At 35.8% G+C, this 23,975-nt stretch overlaps 2 long non-coding RNA genes across 4 annotated transcripts; both read left to right on the top strand.

The window, feature by feature from the left end:
• Positions 1-944: 944 nt before the first annotated feature.
• On the top strand, positions 945-1,577 carry LOC134208196 (uncharacterized). Its single transcript, XR_009978540.1, has 2 exons — positions 945-1,080; positions 1,187-1,577. It is a non-coding gene; the product is annotated as an uncharacterized LOC134208196 (long non-coding RNA).
• A 5,061-nt stretch (positions 1,578-6,638) lies between these two features.
• On the top strand, positions 6,639-7,939 carry LOC134208197 (uncharacterized). Of its 3 annotated transcripts, none has more exons than XR_009978542.1 (3): positions 6,639-6,777; positions 6,842-7,501; positions 7,565-7,939. It is a non-coding gene; the product is annotated as an uncharacterized LOC134208197 (long non-coding RNA). The 3 variants fall into 3 exon arrangements; XR_009978541.1 differs by lacking the exon at positions 7,565-7,939 and having other exon boundaries at positions 6,842-7,153; positions 7,238-7,468; XR_009978543.1 differs by lacking the exon at positions 7,565-7,939 and having other exon boundaries at positions 6,639-6,781; positions 6,842-7,468.
• Positions 7,940-23,975: the final 16,036 nt, after the last annotated feature.

Below are 23,975 nucleotides of genomic sequence, written 5' to 3' on the forward strand. Positions count from 1 at the left end.
TCATCATTGGTAGAATGCTGTGCTCTCCAAGCTGACGTCGACGCATTGGTAAACTGGTGCAAGCTAAATGGAATGGAAATCAACGTCAAAAAATGCAATGTAATATCGTTCAGTAGATCGAGAAGTCCGTCTGTCTTTGATTATAATATGTCTGCCGCCAGTATCACAAGAGTCAGCACCGTCAAGGACCTTGGCGTCCAGCTAGATTCGAGGCTCAACTTCAATTTGCACATAACTACAACAACCGCCAAGGCGTATGCAATGCTTGGATTTATAAAACAAAACGGTCAGGAATTTGAAGATATATACTGCTTGAATTCTCTCTACTGCGCCCTGGTCCGCAGTACACTGGAATACGCTGTCCTCGTGTCGGCTCCATATCATATGGTGCAGAGTAAATCGGATCGAGCGAATTCAACGAAATTTCATTCGATTTGCGCTTCGTCGACTCCCGTGGAATGACCCCGTCCGTTTTCCACAATATGAGCATCGCTGTGGATTAATTTATTTGTCATCTCTGGCTAGCAGGAGAATCCTTCTTCAACGGTTGTTCGTGTTCGATATCCTGTCTCACAACATTGACTGTCCGACGCTGCTGAGTAATGTCAACATCAACGTTCCAGCGAGATCAACCCGCCATACCAGCACTGAACCCAAACCCCATCCTTATATCGACTGAATTGCAATACACGCTATCGTACATCGTTCTTCTATCATATGAGAGAGGGTAACGATTGCCACATTCATTACTATTCGAAAGAAAAATCATCCGAATTTCAGATGATACACATACCATCATCAAATATCATACAATCATACATTACTCGATAGCAGCCGAACCTCATCCGATAAGCGGATGATATTTGTTTTGATCGCGCCCTATAACGACAATCATTCAGTTTTCTAACGATTTGTCATACTGAAGGTCACTGACTTGGCATTGGGTTTGGTTTCCGTCATCTGCGCCGTTCTCATGTCTTTATTTTTTTTTCGCTCTTGTTAGTTATTATTTCTGGTGCCGCTGAGTATACAGCCAAAAGATATGGATTCTTCACGTTCTCACATAATTAGCAAAATTAGGTAAGCCGTGCAATAAATTAATAAAATAGGTTAAAAAATATTGTAATTTCATAGTGCTATTCATGCCGCCATAACCTGGACCATAACCGTTGCGGAAAATTGGAAGATAGCGCAGAGCCTCCGACACCATCCATTTCTACGGCACCGGAATCTTTGCGGAAAACTGCGCAGAGCATCTAGGGCCACCGAAATCGTAGCAGAAAATTGGGAAGCAGCGCAGTCTCCGACACCATCCATTTTTACGCCACCGAAACCAATTGGAAAATCGCGCAGAACCTTTACGGTCGCAGACATCGTTGTGAAAAACTAGCAAACAGCGCAGAGCCTCCGACACCATCTATTTCAACGGCACGCCATGGATTCAGCCGTGGTTGCAACTGAATATATACAATCGAGATCAAATGTACAACTTTGCCTCCGCTATCAGTTTAACAAAATGATGCAATCGTTTTGCCTTAATTTCCAAAAGAAAACGCTTTAATAAAATAAATAATGAATTTGTGAATGTTTATTTTTGATTTCATGTCTCTGAAAAACGAAAGAGGTAAAAATAACATTAAATAATGAAATGAAAAAGCCAGTTATTTTCGGATTGATATCATTCACAAATCCTCACCAGTCCTCACTTTATCAGATGCTATTTGTATTCTTTTCATCTGGCAACCTTGCTCCAAACGTGTTGAAAATGAGATGATAATCATTCGCTTCGCTCCACCAACGTGAGAAAAATTCGAATGACGATCATCCGGAACACGAGTAAAATCAGCAGTGATTCAAATCGTTCGGGGCTGTCAGTTTGAATATGAAATCTGAAACATTGAATTTCCCAGCAGCTGTTCTAGATTCAGTTTTTATACCAGTCAACTGTCAAAAAAATAAAACTGGTATAACGCTCCGTTCTATTTTCTGCAGATTTGAACCACGATTGAATCACGAGATTCAAATATTTTTCAATTGTTTTGGTGTATGGATGCGTCATTTTATCTACGGATCAATCCACTTTGCAATTCCGGCGCCTTTCTTGGCAGTAATATAATGATTTCAATTAATTGAAAATTTGAAAAACATGAATAAAACACTGCTGGGGGAACCAGCGAGTTTGTTCTATTTTGCTCCAGATGCAAACTAGAATAGTGGTCGAAAATTTAGAATCAAACTGAATCACTCCTGATTCAACCCTAAGGAGGAAGATTTGGCTCAGTGAGGGGTATAGCCAAAGTCAAAATCACCGTACACGCTAACCTGGACCGACCCAGAATCATGTCAAAGTGACCCAGATTCGACAAAACCGTGGTTACTCTAATTTGGGTTCGGGTACCTACACTCAAATCTGGGTAACAGAACAAGCGAAAATATCTGGGTGACCGGTACCCAGCTATTTTCGCTCCAGAAAATTATTATTGTGTAAAAAAATGTTAAAGAAAACAATTTCCCCAAACGCATATCACTTGCCGACAATGCTCCGCCGCCATTAATTTGACCATGCTTACCTTTTGCCTTTCTCGTACAACAAAGTTGTACCAGAAAGGCTTTCATTTCACTCCCAAAACGTACTTTTTATAGAGCGCTTGTAGACCCATAGTATTATATACCATTCGATTCAGCTCGACAAACTGAGCAAATGTCTGTCTGTCCGTGTGTGTGTGTGTGCGTATGTGTGTGCACATTGAAACATTAGCCAATTTTTCTAGTACTAAACCTGAATCGATTTTGCTACAACAAGTTGCATTCGATGGGGAATGTTTTCTTCTTGTTCACTATTGAGTTTCATAATGATGGCACTTCTAAAAAAATAGTAAATATTCAAAGAGTTATGAGACATCATTATTTCGTAACAAATAAGCTATCGATTTTCTAGGTTATGCTCTCCCAAGACACAATTTATTCGAAACCGGCACACTGACAGCATAGAATACACAGCTTACACGGAAGAAAAGACTTCACAAAGAAACATAGAAACCCATTAATGAGTTAAAAAGTACCTATTTTAAGATTTCATGTATACACTGAAAATTCTCGTTTATTTTTTCAAAATGACCTAAGAAACATATTTTCATGAATGAATTTTAATATTGCGATCAACAGACCAATATGATAGCTTTTGATTGCAGTACACAAATTAATTCATGAATAAAAGGTGACATATGTTCTTTTAAAAGTTAAGCGTCATTTCTGCCATTTCTTTCCCCTATGGGCCGATGTGAGCAGTGAGAAGTGAAAAGTGAGACGTGAGAAGTGCGAAGTGAGGAGTGAAAAGTAAGAAGTAAGAAATGAAAAATGAGAAATGAAAAATCGCCAGATGATCCGAAATGAAAACAAAAATGTTTTTCTAAATTTAATCTAGACTATCCTTTGAAAAGAGCTGAAATTTTTTTGCTAATATTTTCAAATGGATATAATAGAAAAACGACGCATCCTACAAAAAAGTGTTGTAAGGGTGACCATCGCAAAATCAGTCAAACTTTCTAGTGAAAATATCGGAAACAATCCAAATTGAGCCCTACACTGAAAAAAATCAGTTTAAAAATTTTAAAGTCGATTTGCGAAAAAACACCCTTTTTTATTTAAATGAAATTTTGTCTCAAGATAGGTGATTATGTTCCCTACCAACCGTCCATACATCGCAAGCTGGGCACTCTTAAGGAAAAAAAGTTTTTCTAACAAAAACTTTTTCTTGTCGGAATTATTTTCAGTGTATTTTCATCTGAAATTAAACCAATGAAAGCCATCATTATAGAACCCCAAGCAAATCTATTTTTATGATACATTGTCTAATTTAGCCACTAAATATAGTTTGTTTTTGAATTAAGAGTAATATTAAGAAGGGGTTAATATCTTCAAAAAAATATTATATTCCATTATTAGCTTCTTTAGTTGCGACCAGTTACGACCAAAACATTGTACTCTGCCTGACTGTACAGGAATACTTAATATGAGTATATTATGTATACATATGTTAAATCCACCCCTTAAAGACACTGAAAAATCAATTCCGTCAAGAAAAGTTTTTGTTAGAAAATTTTTTCCTTCAAAGTGCCCAGCTTGCGATGTATGGACGGTTGGTAGGAACATAATCACCTATCTTGAGACAAAATTTCGTCCAAATCGAAAAGGGCGTTTTTGCAAATCGACTTTTAATTTTTAAATCGATTTTTTAGTGTAGGGTTCAATTTTGAGTTTTCAAAAAGTTTTATTAGAAAGTTTGACTGATTTTGCGATAGTCACCCATACAACACTTTTTTGTAGGAAGGGTCGTTTTTCGATTATATCCATTTGAAAAAATCAGTAAAAACAAGTTTGACCCTTTTCAAAAGATAGTCTGAATCAAATTTGAATACACTAAGTATGCACTTTTCTTTTAACTGCACTTCTAAAATATTGACCAATAAATTTACAAAAAGTCAACTTAAACAATCAGAACACTTGCAAGTTCCCAAAAAGTTCTATTTTGGCTTTACGCATTTTATTACATTTCCCGCATAACTTTTCAAAAGGACCTAAGTAAAATTTTTTCATGAATTCTCGCTTAACTTTTCAAAAGGGCGTAAGTAACATTTTTATTCATGAATTAATTTGAATACTGCAATCAATATTGTGATTCTCGAGATATTATAGCATTTTGCTCATTCACCTCTGCCTCGCTTAGTTGTGCGCCGCTAAGGTATTGTGTCATATTATGGTACTTTACTCAATTTAAGTGTAGAATATTACATCACAAATTAAACATAATTGCACTACTAATATCCACTTAAACAATATCCCGAACGCAACACAGGCGAAAGAAAAGCAAAAAACTACTAAACCTCGAACAATTTCACTTAAAAATATCTTTTCGTAAAGGGACGACAATATGCTACATACCTTACAAGCGAATGTGGAAAAGCTTACCGAAAGCTCATATCTATTTGACATTGGTTTATTTACTTTTTGCATGGCGCACAACTCGGCGCATGGGACCCGGCGCGTAACTGGTGAGCCAGTATGCTAATTTTAGAAAAGAATCGCAATAGCTTTCATGTTGTTCTGTTGATTGCAGTACTCAAATTAATTCATGAAAAAAATGTTACTTAGGTCCTTTTGATAAATTATGCGAGATCTATAGTACAGCAGAAAGTCCATTGCTGATAAACGTTCATTTCGAACAATACACCGCAGATTGCTGGTTAATTTTTTTTTACATATACTCTGTCTCGCTCAAACCAACAGCGAATAATCTAGCGACTACTTTAACGAACTATTTAAGGAACAGCTACTTTAACCGACCGTGTCCATTTAGCAAGTACGGTGTTGAACATAATCTGGAGATTAAAATAACACTTAATAAAGTTTAAAAAAAACTTAGCAAGTAACCACACAATCAATGAGAATAGATAGAAGGTGAGGAAGAAGACCAAATGCAAGTGTATTAGAGGATGATGGAAAATGTAAACAGCAAATGGTGACGTACATATTTGCACGGCTTCTTATGGGAGCTCGTTCAAATGTAGTAGTGAAAGGTTTTTCGCCATACACGAAAGGCACGCACACAGTATATGGATTTCCATACCTTAGTATTTATTTTCATTGCCACACAATAGAGCTTGCTGACGTTTGATCATCTTTCTCTTGTACGCGCACAGAATGGATAGGATTTGTTTTCATCGGGAAACGCTTCGGAAGCGTTTCCCGATGAAAACAAATCCTATCCCCTTCGTGCGCGTGCAAGAGAAAGATGATTAACGTAAGCAAGCTCTATATTGAGTAAAACAAATTAAGGGTGTAGCATTTCTGCATGCGGTGAATAAATTTCGCACCGTGTATATAACTGACAGCATGAATGTTTGTGTTGCTTCTTTCGTGCTTTATTCGCGAAGTCGAAGCAAAATTCTTCACACAAACAATGACAGTTCTTTATGGGTTTTTACAGTAGAGCAAAAGAGAGGAGGAGATAGCGGCCATGTTTCACTCAAACTCTGACAGATAGCAATGGGATTTCCCATAGGAGGGAAGAGCAGAATTTGCTTCGACTTCGCGAATTGATGATGCTAACCTCTCAAGCAAAGTTTTCCAAAGCTTCAAATGTGGAACACGAAAACTAATGGACGAACACACACGCGCTAGAGACCCGAAGCCGATGACTTCATCCGCCTCAACACAGCTGTAAAAGTTTCGTCGTTGGAAATAAAAATCGCATACCTACGTACATGCTTTCTCGTGCGCTCGTTACGTTTGCTGCCATTTTGTTTCATACTTTGGAAGGAAAGAAGAGGCGTGTCATTAAGGCTAATGCCTTGTTCAGATTACAGCTGAATAACATGTTATTCGAAGGTGTTACTTCTGAATAACAAAACCGTTCGCACTAGCATTTTAGGTAATACTATTTGACAGCTGACAGCATGTGTCAAGCGCCAAATTTTTTCGAGCAGTTTGTTGTTTGTTTACAAATATGCAGCGAGATTCTTCAAATTAGAATTCAATTATTATTAAACAATTATTCTGTTTGCAATAAAATAACCGTGATGAGATTTATTATAGATTTGCTTTTTTTTCGTACCTAATTGCAAGAAGGGGACCAAACATAGAAGGCTTGAGTTCAGTATGGGATGAAACTGATAATGATTAGTGTGCGATAAAAAGCCAGAAGTATTTGTGTGCTTCGTTTGAATTTTATTTTGCTCATTTTTCCATCGGAAATTGGCTAGGAACTTTTGGTTACAAGTAGGTAATTTCATTAGCTTGTTTACTGATGTTGCTTTCTATATAAAATGGTGTGTATTGTTAGTCTTAGGTTTCGTCATCGGTGAACGGGATGTGAAGTCGAGAATTCCATAAATATTACACAGGCAGAAAGCATCAATGGAGCCTGGGAGGTCAAGATTGTTCAGAAATAATGTTTAGCAGCTGCAAGACGAGCCAACGTGAATTCAAGTTAAACAAAATTGTATTACCAAAACAGTGTGACAATGGAATTCACGGAGCAACCGCAGCGCGAGAAAACAGGATTCCTGGAACCCGAGCTAACTCGCGAACAACGGTGAAAATTCCAAAAATATTCAGTACTATCGTTTGGAGCGACCTACGGCTTTTTATTGCAGTAAGCCCGAAACAGTTTATTATGCAATATATTTTTTAAATTTTCGAAATAATGTTGCTGACGGTAATAATTTTATGTATTTAGATGCGTCTAGTCCTTGGACCCAATGGGAAGTGTCGTCAGTGTTGGTTGATTATTCTGCACCTATTTTGTAGATCCAGTTTTGCTCAAAAGGTCATCGGAAGACCACAAGTTGCCGGTAGTGATAGTATTATAATTGGTTTTAAGAGCAAGAAACCCACCGTCGTTTCACCCACAAGAGGATGTACGAAGTAACTTCCAATTTTTATAATAAAATAACAATTGAACAACGCAGGATGATATCGCACGTAATCATCATCAGAGGAGGTGGTATTAGTTGCCGAAATCATCAAAAACCATTCATCACATTCCATTTATATCTCAACTTAGGTGAACGAGGCCAGGGACGGAACTACGTTTCGCTAGGAAGGGATCGTGGAGTACTACTAACTATAATAGATACTAGAGTAGAATGATTCGACCGAAATAAAGATATTCAAACGCATTTACTTCTTCTTCTTCTTCTATGGGTCTACATTCCAAGTGGAACCTGGCCCGCTTTTCAACTTGGTATCCTTCACCATTTTCTCAGTTATAATTTGAAAGCTTTTCTATGCCCGCCATTGCGTAAGTGTGTCTCCTATTTGGCAAGTACAATGGATACATTATGCCCAAGCAATCGAGATTGTTTCCCACCTGAAAACATACTAGACTGAACCGAAAATCGAACTTGTTAACTCTTGATTCGCAGTCCTACGCATTCAGTTAAAGGCAGTTAGCTTAAGGGCTAAATATATTCAAATTAATATGAATTAGGCCAGTGAAGCTCAGGTATACGCTTGCTGCGGGCCAAAATAAAATTTTGCGCCAATGCCACGGGCCGCAATGGAGTTTTTAAATTTATATTACAGCTTATTTTGAGAACATGTTTTTGCAGCTCTTGGAAGTGCTCTTCCGGAATAAATTTGGCACAGAATTCCAGAAGATCATGGCGAACAAATTTTTCTCGCAGTTCCGTATCGCACTGTAAGCCAATGAGTTCCATTTGGATATTATCTGGGGCTTGCTCGAATCAACACTGAATGGGGCAGAGAAAAGTTTTAGAATTTTGTCATGCACTTTGAAATCTCCAAATCTTCGAGCAAAATCATTTTTCATCGTTTGGAGTGCGTCAACGTATTTTTTTGCCGACGACACGTTGCAATTTCCGAGGGTAGGGAAATGGCCAAAATTCCGAATTTCCATCTGTTTTTCCCACAACAAGAGCTTGTTTTCAAACGTGCTGATTTGATTAAGCATGCTGTGCACCAATTTACCTTTACCCTGGAGATTTGAATTCAAATCGTTCAGGTGCGTTGTTATGTCAGTCAAGAAAGCCAGATCTGCCATCCAATCCGCATTATCGAAACACTTCGCTGGTTTACCTTTTCTCTCCATAAATTCGAAGATTTCTTTCCGAAGATCAAATACGCGTCGTAACACCTTTCCACTGCTCAGCCAATGTACCGAAGTATAATATTGTACGTCACCATATTCTGCATCCGTGTCTACTATAAGTATCTGAAATTCTCGATGGTTCAATGCGTGTGATCGGATGAAATTAACTATTTTGATGACATCTTTGAATCCCACGTTTTTGGCGCAGAGGTTCTCCTGGTGCACGATGTAATAATGGTACTGGGAGAATCGCTCCGACACTTCTGGTAATTTCCGAAGATGGGCAATGGCACCTTCATGTTTTCATATGAATAATGATTATTTTATTATTAAAATAAAATGTTACCGCGGGCCGCATTTGCCACCCCAGCGGGCCATATGCGGCCCGCGGGCCGCTAGATGAGCACCACTGAATTAGACGGTTTAAATAAAATATAAGTAATCTGAAAATCTATTTTTGTTTTTATTAACTATGGGTTCAATTCAGTTTTAATCTAGCTTTATTTTTATGAACTTAAAAATTATTTATGAAAGTTTCCCAAGTAATACCGAATTTAAGAATTTGTTGTATAATGGTTAGAAAGATGAAATACAAAACATAACGTGTTCGAAGTAAGTTGTGAAAAGGTGTCTGTTAAACATACAGCTTATTGATTGATAGAAGATGTTTTGTATTACATTACGACTTTCTGATAACATGTAATTTTTTGATATTTGTTTGGTTTTCAAGATGTTTGTTTTACACTCTCTAGATATAGAACATGTCGCCAGGATGATTTCTCGAACTTTCAATAAACATGTTCATTTTTTGACATTTGTTTAGTTAGAAGATATGCAGTTATGATCGACATGAATTTCAAATACCATGTATGTGTATTTTAATTTATTTTATCAAAATGGAATTCTAAAATATGTATGCATGGATTTTTTTCATCCAATCCTGCAAATATTTTTTTTGAAATGAAACATTTATTAACAGCTTTTGTTGTATTGAATTTACAGATCATATTATTTTGAGTGAATGTTATTGAAAACTCACTTCCAACTTAACTAAACATAAACAACCTATATGTTTTTTTTTCACTTTCATTCAACAAACTTTGTTACTTGTTACAATCCCAATTTAATTCCATTTAACTTTTATTATGAGTTATGAGAAGTCGAACACTTGTGGAATACGTTACAATGGCGGGTTTTCAAGTATGGCCGGAATTTCGATATGATCAATTCTTTCGCGATGTGGGTCGTTCACCCGAACACCGGAGTACTTCTACAACTCTTCGATGCACACGATCTTCTGACGTTCTGAATATCGGGAGAAATCCAAAGTTAGATCAGCGGAATCCAGTACCGATTACGACTTATCGTGTGCATTCTGCAGGCAATTTCTATATCGTTTCTCCTTCACATAATTAGGATCTCAAAATGCAAGTCAGCAGCTACTTGGTAATATAATCGATATTTAATATTTAATATCTAACATTTATTATTTAATATTTAATTTTTAATATTTAATATTTAATTGTTAATATTTAATATTAAATATTTATAATTTACTATTTAATAGGGGAACGTTTCGCCACTTCATCTCATAGCTCCTATTTCCATCCCATCAAAAACAAAGCAATGGTAAGGAATTCGGTTTGTTTATTATTTTTGTGATTTTTTTCAGCAGTGAGCACGCATGTTGACAAAAAGAAGCGACGAATTTGGTGCCGTATTTCTTTGTTTAGCGATGAGATGGATATATGTACAGTGAGATGGAGATCGGAACACTTTCCCTATTTAATATTTAATATTTAATATTTAATATTTAATACTTAATATTTAATATTTAATATTTAATATTTAATATTTAATATTTAATATTTAATATTTAATATTTAATATTTAATATTTAATATTTAATATTTAATATTTAATATTTAATATTTAATATTTAATATTTAATATTTAATATTTAATATTTAATATTTAATATTTAATAGTTAATATTTAATATTTAATATTTAATATTTAATATTTAATATTTAATATTTAATATTTAATATTTAATATTTAATATTTAATATTTAATATTTAATATTTAATATTTAATATTTAATATTTAATATTTAATATTTAATATTTATTTAATATTTAATATTTAATATTTAATATTTAATATTTAATATTTAATATTTAATATTTAATATTTAATATTTAATATTTAATATTTAATATTTAATATTTAATATTTAATATTTAATATTTAATATTTAATATTTAATATTTAATATTTAATATTTAATATTTAATATTTAATATTTAATATTTAATATTTAATATTTAATATTTAATATTTAATATTTAATATTTAATATTTAATATTTAATATTTAATATTTAATATTTAATATTTAATATTTAATATTTAATATTTAATATTTAATATTTAATATTTAATATTTAATATTTAATATTTAATATTTAATATTTAATATTTAATATTTAATATTTAATATTTAATATTTATATTTAATATTTAATATTTAATATTTAATATTTAATATTAAATATTTAATATTTAATATTTAATATTTAATATTTAATATTTAATATATTATTTAATATTAAATATTTAATATTTAATATTTAATATATTAATATTTAATATTCAATATTTAATATTTAATATTTTATATTCTATATTTTTTCAGTATTTTACATTAAATATTTTTAAATTATTAAAAAAATATATTAAATATTAAATATTAAATATTAAATGCGACAGTCCATCATGAAGTATACCTTGTCAATTTTCAGTCCATCGTTCTACACGGCTGGAGAATCCGATAGAAAACGAAAAGGAAATCAAAAATGACATTGCCGTATAATCCAATTGGACACGCGAAATGACCAACCACTTGAATGCAAGAAAACATGCGCAGGGCCTTCGGCCTTCAGTCGAGCAGCAAATTCGATCAGTTGTATCATGTTATTCGCAATAACATGTTATTCAAAGGTGTTATTCGGCTGTCAGAAATGTATGGGAATATTACCTTCGAAAAACATGTTATTGGCCGAATAACACCAAAGCGCGAATAACATGTTATTCGACCGTAGTGTGGATATAGTATAACTGCTTTTTGGTTTGGGTGGTTTGGTTGGTTTGGGTGGAATGATGGTGTAGTTTGGGCATATGGGTGATTTGAACATAACGTTCGTTTTCATACACCTCCTTATTTCCATATTATGCGGCTTTTTTTTTCATTTATATTTATGTGAATTGTTGGTTTCATTTTTGTCGTGACCCGACCGAGATTTCTAGTCTCGACCGTTCGTCGCAACAATACTCAGCAAACAGCGTAGCGTTTTGGACAACACGACCCGTTATGTGAAGAGAATAGCCATTGCTTCAGCCGAAAATGCAGAGCATTCTTTTGGGAGTTTTCTACTAATTGAGGTTGTTTTACTGTAGATCCCAAATCCTACATTATTTGAGTCGACTGAGCCATCCGTGAAGATGTGTTCATGCCAGAGATATTTTGTTTGCTGTAGATTCAAAAATAGTTGCCTGGCTTTTACAGGTTGCTCACCAACTTTGTATTTGTTCTTTATCGACCAGTCTATTGAAATTTTTGGTACGTTCCAGGGTTGATACCTAAGTCGACATAAGGGAACGGTGCTTGGGAGCGATTGTCCAGTGAGCTGCCTGAACATCGTTAAGGCTCTCTGTATGGATGGAAAACTGTTGTTGTTGACACCGGAGTTTGGAAATAGTAATTCATATCTGTCCATAAGTCTTATCGCCTTAGTTATCATTGCGATTGCTACAACGTACTCGAAGGGCAATTGTCCAGATTCGGCCATAACAGACTCGATTGGGCTAGAACGGAAGGCACCTGATTGTCGTGACCCGACCGAGATTTCTAGTCTCGACCGTTCGTCGCAACAATACTCAACAAACTGATTGTCATTTCGCTCTCACACGATCATCCCGAAAAGTTTCTTGCTGGATGGAATCAAAATATCTTACAATCTAAGGTCGCTCGTTGCACGTTTAAACGAAATATGCTACAAAAAAGTATAATCTGATTGGCTAATAACTGAATGGAAATAAGACAATGAAGTTAAGTGAATATTGATTCCGACACTTTATAGACCCGATCTTATCTACTACAATTTTCACAAATGTACTTGTACAATTATTACACAAAGGGATGCAAAATCAATGTATGGCATACAACTATGTAGTATGATTGAACTTTAATATTACATTGGTGAAAAAACACTACGTGGGAATCAGGAAAGTTGGAAACATATCGAATTTTAATCCATATGTATTTTTCAAAACGCGCCGTTGCGCTAATCATTGTATTTACTATCGCTAATCATTGTACTACCGCACGATCGCATATTTGTAACATATGCATTTTTTCCTTTCTCGTACAACAAAGTTGTACCGAAAGGCTATATGATTGCTAAAAAGAACTTGATAGAAGGCCCGGAGACCCATAGTGTTATATACCGATCGACTCAGCTCGACAAACTGAGGTGACGTCTGTTTTTTGTATGTGTGTGTGTATGTGTACAAATTTTGTAGGCACACTTTTAGAACTTAGAATTATCCGATTTGCTCGCAACAAGTTGCATTCGAATTGTTAGCTATTGGAAATGGGCCCGATCATTGCTTTTCGGAATTATTGAAAAAACATTGTTTTTCCCCAAAGGTCCCCCTTGAAAATTCAAAGAACAATTTTTTTTGAATGGTGGCAAGGCAAAAATATTTAAAATGATCGAAAAAATGTGATCTATTCCCCCAAAGAGCTTTTTTGACCTTTCTAATGTGATTTTTTCAATATATTTTATAATGCACGAGAAAGGCATCATCACTGCTAGGTGGATTAATCTGGGTTTTTCTTGCTGCATTCAGCAAAATTCCCTAGCATTTACTCCGGCATGACACCAACGCCATGTTGGTATATCCGAAAATGTTTAAGTCCCCGGTTACCCAGATTTCGGGTTCGTCTGACTCAGATCCATTTTGTTAACATCCCAAATTTTGACAACTGCTAACATTGAAAAAATCCGGGTACAAACGACCCGGCCACTGGGTTATTTCAAGTTAGCGTGTAGCAAACATAAAATACATACCTAAATATGTTTACTCTTTTATTCGTTGACTTACACAGATGTATAACTTAAAAATGATTTATTCCTCTGAGTCGTGTAGTGCACTCACTAGCTTTCAACAACCTCATACTTACAATGCTAGAATTATCATTGCACCATAAGGTTTTGCGTAGTTTACATCGGGCGGTCGTGTCTTGTGTCTTGTGCACAACACTTCTGATTTTTTTAATGCGCATGGAACTCATGCCGCATACTTTAAGTGAGTTTGGTCATCATTAGGTGGTCAATGTGGAACCGATTCCACTGGGATTTAATGAGGACAGTAATGAAATTGAACATGTCCATTGTCCATGCCATGAAATTCATGAATCACTTTTAAAGGTATGCGATAAAACGCTTTAACCTGGTGACACGAAACGAAACGAAATTTAAAATGTTAATGTTGGTTCGCAACGAAACGCAACGAAATATAAACTAATTCCGTGACTTCGAAACGATACGAAATTAAGGTCCCATTCAATTCGAAATTTCACGAACGAAACGAAATTTTATATTTTTCCGCGGAATTTTCATTGATTTGTTTTTGCGTTCTGCATACAATTTAAATCCAAAATCAAAATTTTAAAAATCAAGTTTAACTGCTTTACGGCCAAAAGTATTTTAGTTACTTAAGTAGTAGGCTGTATCAAATTCCGTCTTCTTGTTTGTATACTTTTGGCGTTAGGATATTCGCGTTGCTGTGTAGTAGCCTAGTAGTTAGTAGCACTTTCTCATCATTTTTTGTCAGTTTGAAATAAGATACCCCGGTGTACGCTAGTTCAGCAGCATTGTTAACGCATACATAGAAAATAGAGTATTTTAGAACATTAACCATGTATACATCATTATATGATTCTGTTGTTGAAGTGTAGACTTCTCGGAAGCCATTTATTCAATTACAATAAGTATTGGTAGTGACAGAATAAAATTACCTGTAGGACCCACTTACCCCTTGAAACGGGGTAAGTGAGACCTATTCTGCTTTATACTGTCAAACGGATCTAATTTGAAGAATGTAAATAAAATGTTCATATCATGGGTAGTTGGTTGCTTGTCGGACTTTTGTTTTTACAATAAGAAAGAGATTATAATATTTACAGATGTGGAAACAATCCAACAGTCAATTTACTGTTTAATTGTCTGTTGTCTTGCTTTCCATTAGATTATTTTTGTATCAAATGTTGAAAGTAGAAAGGATAAGCCGAATCTCCATTCACCTTTCGAATGAATATTTTTTCTGTTTAGAACACAAATTATTACATAGATCAGTACTTCAAAAAAACGTTTTTAGTCTGGCGATGCACAGTGTTGTAAATTTATGATACTTATAGGCTAGATTGTAGCCGGCACGGAACGATCCGTCGTAAAAAGCACGTGGCTTAAGCGCCACTCCATTAAGGAGACCACGGCCCAATTTATTTTGCCCGGATGAGACTCTCTCAAGGCGAGTCCATTTTAATTTTCCCGATAAGGATTTATGGATCGGTCCAGCCAGCAACAACGAAAAGTGCCAAATCGGGTCCACCCTGTCTTCCCTCTATACCGTACAGCCACACCATACACTCAAAGAGTCGGTGAGAGCCCACCAAAACCTAATACAGTCTAAGTGGGAGTGCGCCTCTCATCTTCGGCAGACTCTCTCCTCTCACCAACAACCATCAATGAGCTGGAAGAAACATAAACAATCCACAGTCAAACTCAACATTGGAGGACGGGACTCGAAACTACAAACAATTCTCGCTTAACTTTTCAAAAGGTCCTAAGTAACATTTTTTTCATGAATTAATTTGAATACAGCAATCAAAAGCTTTCATGTTGCTCTGTTGATTGCGCTATTCAAATTAATTCATGAAAAAAATGTTACTTAGGACCTTTTGAAAAGTTAAGCGAGAATTCGCGCTGTGACGTTAAACACAATCAATTAATTATTTGGCTAGGGAGACAGATAGAACATTTTATTTGTAATTAACGAATGGAACATTTATTGTCTTAATACTAACAGGGGCACATCTTTGTTCGGGATTTGTGTCTTGTTCGTTTAGTGTTTGTGTTCGTTCATAATTTTATTCCCTAACGTGCGTCGCGCTTGGGTGCGACAATTTGCTGCAGGTGGGAAATATCTAGCCAATCTGGCGAACCAAAACACTTGAGCACAAGCACATCATAACACATTTAGAGCACATTTTACCTATCTAGATGGTGGCATTTACCAACATACGGTACACAAATATTCACGCACACTTTTGAAATCTAACTATTGGAGAACGAACAATAAATTAATTGAATCATTAAATCTAACGCCACTATAGGAAACATACTTCAGACGATTGAAAAACAAATTAGCAAACGCGGACACTTCCAACTCATTGGCTGATCACGGACGAAATGATTGAGTCCTTGAATCCTCAGATCAAGGAAGGTGGTCTCGGACACAACCGGAAATACGTCATTTCCCGACTCTCTTCGTGTATAATCGTGACCCAATGAGAATAGATAGAAAGTGAGGAAGAAGACCAAATGCAAGTGTATTAGAGGATGATGGAAAATGTAAACAGCAAATGGTGACGTACATATTTGCACGGCTTCTTATGGGAGCTCGTTCAAATGTAGTAGTGAAAGGTTTTTCGCCATACACGAAAGGCACGCACACAGTATATGGATTTCCATACCTTAGTATTTATTTTCATTGATCGTGACCCTATTGGTACGATGCATAATCTGACACGAAAGTTGTGCTGCTTTCCCTCTCCCACCTTATCCAGAAAACATATGGCCTCGACCTTGGAGAGCCTGGCTAATTGATAAATCTCCGCTCGCCTATGTTCAGGGATCTGTTATCCTAAACAATTGGCGATTTATAGATTGCCTTTTTTACAATCTATCCTATGAGAACTATTTACAGTAATTTATTTACAAAAAATATTAACAAAATTCCTTACTGTTATGAGATGTACCAGTTGTGGCTATAGCACCAGTTGTCGCACTAGTGCTTTATATGCCAAATGGCCAATCAAATCACCGCAGACCAAGTTTATATCGATAAAGCATATTCATATGATACTATAACACCTTTGATCTAAAACAAGCAAAGCATAATTGTAAAAATTGATTTAGGTTAATTTTTGACGTCCTTTGCACCAGTTGTCGCACTAGTGGTCCCTATCTGGCCAATCCCATAAGAAAACAATGAGATTTGCAAAATAAGGAACCAAAAATAAGAATAGTGCCACAACTGGTGCATGCGTTCCTATTATGGATTAATCAATTTTGAGGATTATAACAAATTTTATTGTGGTTTTCACAGCTGTTCCAAGAAGCAGGAAGTAAAACATTTCCCTTGATATATAAAGTTCACCCACATGCCTTTTACTTATTTAAAAAAATAGTTGTTCTTAAGTATGGCGACAATTGGTACACCCACCCTAACGAAATTGCCTATTTATGTGTTAAGCAGTTTATTTAACTGAAAATCTGTAAATCTGATGTGAAGTTTGAAAATAACAAAACACAAGTCAAAAACTATTGACCTACTGTAGATAAAAAGATTATGTGTACTGTAAATCACATAGTTATAACCTGGGAGGGAGAAACAGATACGAAAAATGTGTGTGTCAAGCCGAGCCGAAATCTAGCTGTCAATGTGAGCCGAAAACGAAACTCTCGGCAAGCAAATTTTTGAAGGCAATATAACAACAATAACACGGAAAACAGAATTTAGTCATTTCATGTGGCGCCTACGTTGATTGTTTTTTCTTGTTGAAAATTTACTTGTTGCATGACGACAGTATATACTTAATTTGATGTGTAGTATCGAGAGCTCCCTCCCAGGTTATAACCATTTCTCTTTTCTATGTGGGAGATAATTTTAAGGTGATTATAGAATGAAGCCAGAAATTTTACGAAACGAAATCAGAAAACCGAAATTCTGCGAAATTCCGCGGATTTTCGTTCCGAATCACCTGAAACGAAATTTTCCGAAAAACCGCATATCCTTAATCTCTTTTAGTAGAATGTCTTATCCTGTCATACAACGAGTTGAGTATCAAAGTCGTGTCAAGTATGAGACACTGAAGACGGACTTACAGTTAAGGTCGAAATACGTATCTGTAAAGATTACAACGTGGCGGAATTAAAAACTAAACTCCTCGTATGATAGTTGATATTCACTCCGGTCGAAGATTAAACTTTGAACGAAATTCATGGCGCATAATTCCAAGTTTAATTACTGGGTAGGTATCTCATGAACTATACAGGACTCCCTGTATTGATTGGCCTTAGAATTGGCACGATGACCTCAAGTAACTTGCGAACAAGCGATTCTCGCTCTTGGATAGTAGCAAAACCATAGTATTTCACTCAACAGTAGGGATAACGGTCCGAAATGGCCAACCTAAGCTTTTTCGATGTTTTCGCCGATATAAACAGTAAGTATCAAACCCTTTTAACGTGTAGATGCAAAATTTAAAAAACTAGCTACATTTTACACTGATCTCTTTTCCAAAACAACAAGATTTTTATGATTTCCTAACGCGTTAAAAAAAAAATTAATAAATAGGGCTGGAGAAAAACGCCCGAATACTGGTGTAAAATGGCCTGATTACATGTAAAATAAAGGTGAATGCATGGTTTCTTGTTTTGTCTTAATGGATTGAACGACAATCTTAGGAGGAGGTGGATCATTTCCAGAGGAGATCGAAGCAAGTCGTGACGAAGTGAAGGCGTTTCTGTCAGAATTTTTTTCAATCGTTGAAATTCCAGTTTCGGCTGATTTACAACTTTTTGATATCCTGGATAAATCACAGGGAAACGTCACTGAACCCCACAGGAACGATCTAGAAGACGAAGGAGGACCAAATTGCATTTACAGGATGCAGAAGCAGGTCTACACGGGTAACTGTGTGTCGTCAAACGCCGACATTGACTCCCGCAAAATCCAGAACGCTGTTCGTCTGCTGCTGCTGAGACTAAAATGACGTCTGACGTCGGGCAAGTTTATGATGATGTCCAGGAATGCGAGTGGGAACATGGGTAGTAAGACAGTCTTGGTAGTGAGAAGTAAGTACCGAGCAAAAAGGTGAGTACAATTTCACTCCACTTCACTAAATTTTTGTAGAGATGCGTCAATACGCCCTTTTCAACATCTTTTCCGTGGGCACCTACGTACGCCGTAAAATACTGGGTTTGCGACAGGGTGTAACAATTTTAATAGGGATGGTGCATTTGATTGTAAATCCTAATAGCGTTTGCAAAAGGCTTATCAGTTGTACTGGTTCAGTATCATTTACACAATGCTGTTTATTACAATTCTTTTGTGTACTATGGATGTTGTGATCTTGTTACAACTCTCCTCTACTGAATGAATTTTAAGTATAGTATCGCTAAACAATTAAAAAACTTCATCCTAAACAATTAATATAAGATTTGGAGGTGATTACAGTCGCTAAAATAACTTCTGAAGCCGAAAAACACACGTCCTCCAGACACCACATCTGCTTAAATCTGTAATCTTGTAGGAGAATTTTCTTCGGAAACCAATAAGGTTATCCGCTACACCTTTTTGTTGTTGATCATAATATCGACCTAATTGGCTCAAAACATATGTTAAATTATTGCGTTCCCAGTGCAGCTAACGATATTTTTTTAAGAAATAGATACAGCCAATATTTGTCATAGAAAACGAACTAGTTAACCAAGAGGTGCATTGAAACAATATTATTCATCATTATGAAAATCATATAAGATAATGAATAAATTTTATTTTATGCATAACTTTACTTATATTATTCGATGCGGGCTCTCAATTGGAAAAAAAATAAATAAGGGGAGAAGGGGCATTTAATATATTTTCTTTTCTTTCTCGTTTCAGAGAGCGAACAATGGCGCTTAAACCTAGGCTATCTAGCCAGGTCAAGTTTAATAGCTTTGTCCCATCCCAGGAAAACCATCAATGGAGTGATATAATTTCTTAGCATGGTCACTCCCAACGTATGTTCAAACTTATTATATCATTTGCTTATGATGATATTCCTAAACTATATCCCCTACCAACCATCCAACTCCTTGACATCTATGAGGGCGTCGGTGAGTTGCTGGCCTCTCGCTAAGTAGATGTCATATCATCATTTCCTCCCTTTCCCTAGTAACGGAGAAGATGGGCGTGGCCAGCAATGGTAGCTTTCATGCTTTATCCTTTTGGACCTCTAATTGGGTTGCTATTAAATCCCAAATAGTAATCCATAAGCAATTGGAGTAAGAAAGTTAAAGAATATACATGACAGCTATCAGTATGCAATCTACGAAATACTCCGTTACAACGCAAAGCAACGCAACGCAACGCAACGACAATCTTAGGAGGAGGTGAATAACTCGCAAATCGTTAAATTTCTCATTTTTTCCATTGCAGCTCAATAATTAAAACTAATATTGAATTGTAATGGTAATATTCGTTCATAAATGTCCTACAAAAGATTATATGAGTGATTTTGTCAGTGAGGCCATTTTGCCCCAGGGGTGCGTTATGCACTGTTCTCCCATAAACTTTAGTTGGAAACGCATATCGCATATCCTCTCTTTCCTAAAAGTAAAAGCACATTCTCAACCCGCCTTTTCGTATAAAGATAAAGCAAGCATCAAATATGGAACTCAAATTTTCCTCTGATGTTGTTTGTACAATGTCCTCATTGTGAACCAGTTGCAGCATTGACCACTTCAAGGTGACCAAAGTATGCGGCATGAGTTCCAATCACTTATTCGTGAAAATTCACTATGCACCGCCGAACGGCAGCAGTATGCTCAATTCCGTAAACGCTCTCATTGGGTCCCTATCGCCTACACCTGAAGGTGACTAAACTCCGACAACATTAAAAACCATAGTTATTTGACTTCACTCTTTTAGCGCTGTTACATTGCATAAGAACAAAGAACATCCATTCACAAACATTCGTTCTTCTTCGGGAATTTGTCTATTGAATTTCATAGTACTTACATTGATTTATATTGGTACTCATTTCTGTTTTTTTTCAGTTCGTAACTTTCAGGGACATACCTGCAATAAGAAATAAAAAGGATTAAAATATTAACAGCTTCCCATTTAGAAGATTTTCAAAACTAAAATAGATAATTGCCTGCATTCAACTATCCAATAATATCTAGCATGCACAACATAGTTCATAAAAAAGAATTTCTATTAGATGAGGAGTTTTAGAAACAATAATAGTAACAAAAACAATTCTGAGATTGATCTTCGTTCCATCTTGCAATCTTCCTTATTTGGGCAATTTTCTTTTAAAAAAAGCTTTGATTTTACCTTCACCGCAACACCTGCAAACGTGATCCTATTTGGTAATTCCACACACAATTCGACATATTTCCATAAGTTTGCCATTGCCGTCATCGTCTGCGGGGATTTACACCTAATTACCAACCCCCTCACAATTCCCCCAGCATACACGTCCAAAATCAACAGTTAGCCTATTTCCCCCGCTAACCAATCGTGTACCCATAGCAACTTCCGCCAAAACTGATTGCTCGGAATGCACAAAAACTCGGTCTGATAGGATCGATTTTCCGAAAGCCACGAGAAAAAAAATCCTTTATCCTCAGCAAACTCAATTTCCAATAAATTTCAATAAACGTACTCCCCATCCGTTGCGTTGCAAGAGTCTCTTCTCGGAAAAGCTGTCGCCAGAGAAAAAAGGATACACCTAACCATGGGGGAGAGGCGATGCCTCGGTAAGTCTCGTCGGAAGATTTCCTTTATTAAAATAAAACATGTCTTCGAATCCAGAAGTTCGTTGTGGCTGCCTACGGACGAACCGCTCACCATGCGTTCAATTCTGCGGAAGGAGCAAGTTTCTAAGTCTGTTTCACGTCGAGATAATCCTCGGGTTTCCGTCGAGTGGCCACGGCAAAAGATACGCCCGTTCCGTTACGAAGAGCCATTGATATCGACGAGAGATTGGCAAGCAGTTGGGGTTTATTCGGAACGTAGTTAAAACATGGGATTAGGTGCGGTGCGGTGATGATAGGAAATTTCGATAGGGAGGGGAGGGCATCATCAAGGCTGGAAAGTTAGGCAAAGAACAAAGTTTTCCGACTTGTACTGGCCTACCTGTTATCGGTTTTGAATGTTGCGCTTGTTCCAATTATGCATGAAACAACAACTGATAGGGGATTTCACTTATATTCAAAGACCAATTATAATAATTCTAAGAAATTTCATGAAATTCCTAAATAAACGCGATGAGATTTTTTTTCCTGATTTTGACTATAAGTATAATCAATCTGGAAGAATTTTCCATTTAAAATATGGATGGAATTCTCAAAGTAATTTGAAGTAAATTTGAAGGATTTCTATTAGAAATACGGATGGGTTTCTTACATAAATGCGGAGATTTCTCCTTACAATAACAATTACATAATAAATATAAAATGTTGTTCCGATAATGCATTACGAAACTCCGATAAAATATTATTTACTTATCAGTTTTCGTAACAGAATTCGGACAGAAAATCCGGAAAGCTTGCATCAGAAACCATAAAAGTTTTTACTTAGATCCGAAGATACTTCATTCAGAAAAACAAAATGATTTTATATAGGGTTACTGCTGCTGGACTTCATCTCATAGCTCCGATATTGGTCCTACGAAAAACAAAGCAATGAAAAGGTATTTGATTTGTTAATTATTTTTGTGATTTTTTTCAGCAGTGAGCATGCATGTTAGCAAAAAGAAGCGACGAAATTGGTGCCGTATTTTTTTGTTTCGCTATGAGATGAATATATGTACAGTGAGATTGAAAACGGAACAGTTCCCCTAGGAAGTTTCGAAGAAATTCCTCCCAAATACAAAATGTTCTGGTAGGGAATACGATCCATTCCAAATCAGTATATAAAATTCATTCATTATTTGACCGAATTCTTGAGAGCAGCGTCAGAATTATTGATTCGCTACTGCAGCATCTTTGCGGTTGTATTTTTCCCTCATACCCTCGTGGCTCAATCCCATCAATTTGTATAAGGATTATGACTATCATTATAACGATAATGATTATTATGATAAAACCCATCCAATGTTGCGGTTCCCGCTTGGGCCTTCCCACTTAAAATACTACCCGAATAATAATGAATAATTTATGTTCTCCACTTCGTACTTCAAACCGCAATCTCTCCTTCGCTTCGCCATGGAAGCCAAGAGCCAAGAGCGCCGATAGCCGACCAACAAAGCGAGAAGAGAGCATAGATGAAGACATTATTGGATTGCATCCTCCCTCGTACGCCACTATAGGCCGCACGCACTCCCGACGCCAGTTCCGCCAGTGCAAACCAGAGCGTTAATGAATAAAGCTTCCAATGAATGATTAAATTTGTTATGATTAAATCATTCAACACTATGATTAAAGATTATGATTAATGATTTATTCATTTTTGACAATGATTAATGATTATGATTAACGATTAAATTAATTGTTGGAAATGATTAACGATTATGATTAATGAATAAAACGTTTGGAGTATGATTAACGATTACCGATCGTGATTAAATGTTGACACAATATGTGTATGATTAATGATTAACGATCGATATGAATAATGATTAATGATTATGAATAATCAAATAAAATGATCATATCATAGTGATCAATAATCAAGTAACCTTTCTACCAAATTATGTTATTAAAAGGTATAAAAACTGTATGATTAAGATTAAAGATTAATGAATAAAAGCAATGTATGCAAAGATTAAAATTGATGATTAATGAATAAACTCAAAACAATCATGAATATGATTAGTGATTAAAGATTAAATGTAAAAATCTATGATTAACGATTAGTGATTAATGATTGAAGCGTATTTTTTGTATGATTATGATTAATGAATAATGATTAAATAACCCATTATTCATTAATCATGATTAAATCTATGATTAATCACTAATGCTCTGGTGCAAACTCGGGCATCGGCGAATGATTGAATGCCTTCCGCTCTGCCGTAGCCTCTTAGCCTTTGGGAGCCCATGGAGAAAGGTGCACGCCGCTCGATCCTGGAAAGTGCCCCGTTTGGCAAACACACGGACCACAGCAGATATGGTGGGCGTGGATCGTTTCAGTGCCACTTTGCATATTGAAAGGAAATCGTTTCGGTCGTCTTCGTCGTCGTTGCCGGCTTTGTGTGCGCCTCCCCCGTTCCTTTGAATTCCTTGAGGTCTTGAGG

Source organism: Armigeres subalbatus, chromosome 1 (genome assembly GCF_024139115.2).
Source record: "Armigeres subalbatus isolate Guangzhou_Male chromosome 1, GZ_Asu_2, whole genome shotgun sequence".
Lineage (NCBI taxonomy): Eukaryota > Metazoa > Arthropoda > Insecta > Diptera > Culicidae > Armigeres > Armigeres subalbatus.